We start from the raw sequence: 3,911 nt of genomic DNA on the forward strand, positions 1-3,911 counted from the left end.
TTGTAGTCAGGGAAGAGAAAAAAAATTTCAACATTTTTCTAGGCTTGTAGATGACTTAAAGACTTGAAAGATGATAGTTGAGATGCCTGAAGACCAGGTTGTTGGAGAAGGTTACCAAAGTCTTAACTATCCTTGGTCAGTAAAGCATTCCTTTTACAAAATACAAAGCAGATTGTACTCAGAGATTATCTTCCATAAGTAATATCTTGAAAAAGATCTTCTCCTTAGATAATATTAATTTTCTATCTGGTGACAGAAGACAATGGGACTGAAAAAAAGTGCTAATCCACGATATCATTCTAGTAGGCTATTAAGCAATTGATATCAAGCAATATCAAACAATTGACTTACCACTCAGTCAAGAAGCACAGGACCTTAAAATCTATAAACCACGTATTAAAATTAAATGTTTTTAACTGTTTCTGTGTGTGCAGGAATGATAGCAACAGTGTACAAATCAAGGAAATATGGCTTTATTTCTAATCTTCTCTATCACTTAAACTAACCTTGGCTTGTGATGATAACTTATTTCCTGTCAAAGATGTCCCTGAGGATCTTCTACCAAAACAAAGATAGTGACCAGAGGGCTAGGGTTTCATTGAAGAGAATTTCCAAGGCTGCAGTTTAAAGTAGTTGAATGCCAAAATCAGGCTGCTTTAATGTTTTAATTTCAAATACCACCAATTGACTGCTTCTAACTACACAGAAAGGTTAGCTTCTAACAGGTAAGTGATATGCCTAACAGAAAACTGTTCTTCCTTCACTGAATATACTAATTTCATTTTTCTGTCAAAATTGAATAATTAATAAAAGTCATATCTCAATGACAGTAATTTGGCTTGTAGTAAGATAATTAAGCACTGAGCTACTAGATAGAATTAAATTAATAAATTATGTATAAATTTCTATTAATTTCATATCTTTGTTAACTCTCATTTATATTCAGACCATACAAAAGTTATTGATAAACATTGGACCATATGAAAAACACAGGGCATTTTTTAATGTACCTATTGACTACTGATGTCAATTTCACTAAAAATCTAGTTTCATGGAAATAATTTAGCGAATCACCTTTATAAAATCTCCAAAGAATTTAATTTTTACAAGTAATTATTTTCACTAGAAGTTTGATTTTAGCTAGTCAATAATTTTATATTTGAAACTGTTTTAAAACTTTATGGTCTCACTAATACGTTCCTAGAAAAGAAAAAGAAAAATGGTTATTGTTCTACTACCTTAGAAGCATGATTTTCTTTGTGGGGCGAGGGGGAGGGGGGCAAGACTTTTACCTATTACTTTCCAACTGCTTCATTTCCTGCTAGTGTGAAGAGTCTATATTTTACATGCAGCCTACTGTGAATAATTTAGCAATTACTAAACCCAATGTTCCATCGCATGGTGTAGAGCTTGGGATATTTTAATTTCAGAAAAGGGAAGCCCTCTGCAGGGTAGCTAGGAAATATTGAGAGGATATGGAACCCTCTAAACAGGAATGGAAAATGGAAGCCCTTATCTCTCACACATCCTTGGGAGATGTATTATGGGGTCCTATGGAATTGGAATGGAGAATTCATAGTAATTATATTTCCAAAATGTTGAAACTTTACTGGCATTTGACTCTCAGTAATACATGTAGATGAAACATGAATCTTTCTGATAACTTCAATAGCAGATAAAATTTTCATATCTGAACCACAAAAGGAGAAAACTAATCATAGGAATGATTAAAATAGTTATAGTCTATTGCTATGTTCTCCATTCTCTTCTCTGTAAAATGATAGGGTCAAGTTAGATATTGAACAGTTATGCTTACAATGCTATGTCTGCCAGGTATCTACTCAAATTCAATGAAAACTTTGGAAAACCGAAACATGGAGAGATCAGCATTTCTATATAATAGACATAACTAAAAAGGACCCTTAGAGGTCATCTAGCTCAACTCCCGTACAGAAGAGGAAAATGAGGCCTAAGGAATGAAGTGACTTGTCCATGGTCATACAGAGAGTAAACAGCAGAGCTGGCCCAGGGCGTCTGACTTAAAACCCAACATTCTTCCTGCTATAGCAACCATCCTCCCTAGCTCTAAATCTTGTAACTCATGAAGCAAGCACAGACAAGCAAGACGGTTTGAGTGTCATATGCTGAATTTGTTGTATACTTAAAAAGAAAAGCAAAACCACATAATACATAATACATGCACAATCCTTTCTGTTCTACAATGTGTGTAGAAATACTCATTTTATTTGATGCTTGCTAAATTCAGAATAAAATGAAACTAAAATTAAAAAATTTTAAGTCCTCTGATCCTCTGACCTCAAGATAAATGAAGTCTCTAGTTCGAGGGCAATGTTTTCTTCCAACCAGTCTTTATTATGTTCTCAACTAGAATTCTCTGTTAATTTTTTTATTGGCATAATTTACACTTTAAGACACTGATTACACAATGACAATTTCATTTTTCTAGATTTTTCTCTTTACAGATTTTTAAAGTATCTTTATTAAGCAGTACTTAAATATTTCAACAGTCTAAAAGGTTATTGAGTTCTTTTTTTCATATATACCACAAAAATAAACTCCAAATGATTGCATGTAGATATCATCTTTGTGGTTTATTATATGTACTTGAATATCTTCCCTGCTCATAACAGCTAGTGTTCTAATCAGGAAAATAATGAGATTGAATCAGGTGTTTTCTCATTTCCAGCTGTAATAATTAATGAATCTATGAGTCTTTTTCTTCACCTATTTCTATCCCTAATATACTTTGCTCTCCTATTTTGAGGAGAAAATACGAGCTTTTTTTTTTTTCACTTTTGTGTAATAGAGACTGCCACTGCCAACAACAAGTGTTGAAACCCTGAAGTCAAGGTCTTACTGGTGGTTAAAACTTCAAAGGTAGGACTTTTGCTACTTTGCATGATACATTCTGGTGATATTTAACCATTCGCCTTTGATCATCTACTTTTCTGTTAGTTTAAGTAAAAGTTAAAGTACTGACTCACAAGGCTTTTGTAAATGCTATGTTTGCAAAGGTGATGTATTCTCAATCAGGAAGAAGAGAGTTTTCATCATGCAGACCTCCCATTTGGAACTCTACTATAAGCCTTAGAATGGAGCAAAAGGACACAGAGCAGGGGAAACTGCTGGTAAGCAGCTTCATTCCAGGTTCTCTAAGGTCAGATCGAATTTTAGACTTTGCCTTAGGATAAGCTACCCAGGGGGCCTTGTGCCCTGACCTTGAAAATGAAGTTTGTGGGTAAAAAAAAAAAAAAAAGGAAGGCAAGCCAAGCAAGCAAGAGGTGGAGGGGAAAGACTTTGACATCAGCAAATAGGTGGAGAATAGTGGAGGCTAGAGCCAGAGCAACATCCCAGACAAACTTCATGTGCTGAATTTGGCCATCATGGACTAGAATGAACACTGTCAGGCATTGCTGCTCCCCAGTGACAGAATCCTAGAGATATAGAAGCATGGCTGTTGGTGAGACTGCTCTGCAGACTTTTCCCTGCCTTTTTGGCTATGGGACTGAGATCCATCCATTCCCTTGCTTTACAGCTAGGTGGTATTTATTTTCTTGGTATCTACTGCTGTAGATAGAGAGCCAAGCCTAGAATCAGAAAACTCACCTTCTTGAGTTCAGATCTGGCCTCAGATATTTACTAGCTATGTGACCCTGGGCAAGTCACTTAACTCTGTTTGCCTCAGCTTCCTCATCTGTCAAATAAGATGGAGAAGGAAATGGTAAACCACTTCAGTATCTTTGCCAAGAAAACCCCAAATTGGATCATGAAGAGGTGGACACTACTGAAAATGACTGAACACTACACATTTACTTATTACCTAATGAAAAAGAATCTTGTCATGCTAGAGAAGTCACCCTTGCTGCTTCTGCCTCCTCTTTACCCTCTGG

The 3,911-nt window shown here is 35.5% G+C and overlaps 1 long non-coding RNA gene across 1 annotated transcript; it reads left to right on the forward strand.

Annotated features, from left to right (window-relative positions):
• The first annotated feature begins 437 nt into the window (after positions 1 to 437).
• On the forward strand, positions 438 to 2,898 carry LOC110193265 (uncharacterized). Its single transcript, XR_002320420.2, has 2 exons — positions 438 to 725; positions 2,828 to 2,898. It is a non-coding gene; the product is annotated as an uncharacterized LOC110193265 (long non-coding RNA).
• Positions 2,899 to 3,911: the final 1,013 nt, after the last annotated feature.

Source organism: Phascolarctos cinereus, unplaced genomic scaffold (genome assembly GCF_003287225.1).
Source record: "Phascolarctos cinereus isolate Bilbo 61053 unplaced genomic scaffold, phaCin_HiC Scaffold_2;HRSCAF=192, whole genome shotgun sequence".
In the NCBI taxonomy this organism is placed as follows: Eukaryota; Metazoa; Chordata; class Mammalia; order Diprotodontia; family Phascolarctidae; genus Phascolarctos; species Phascolarctos cinereus.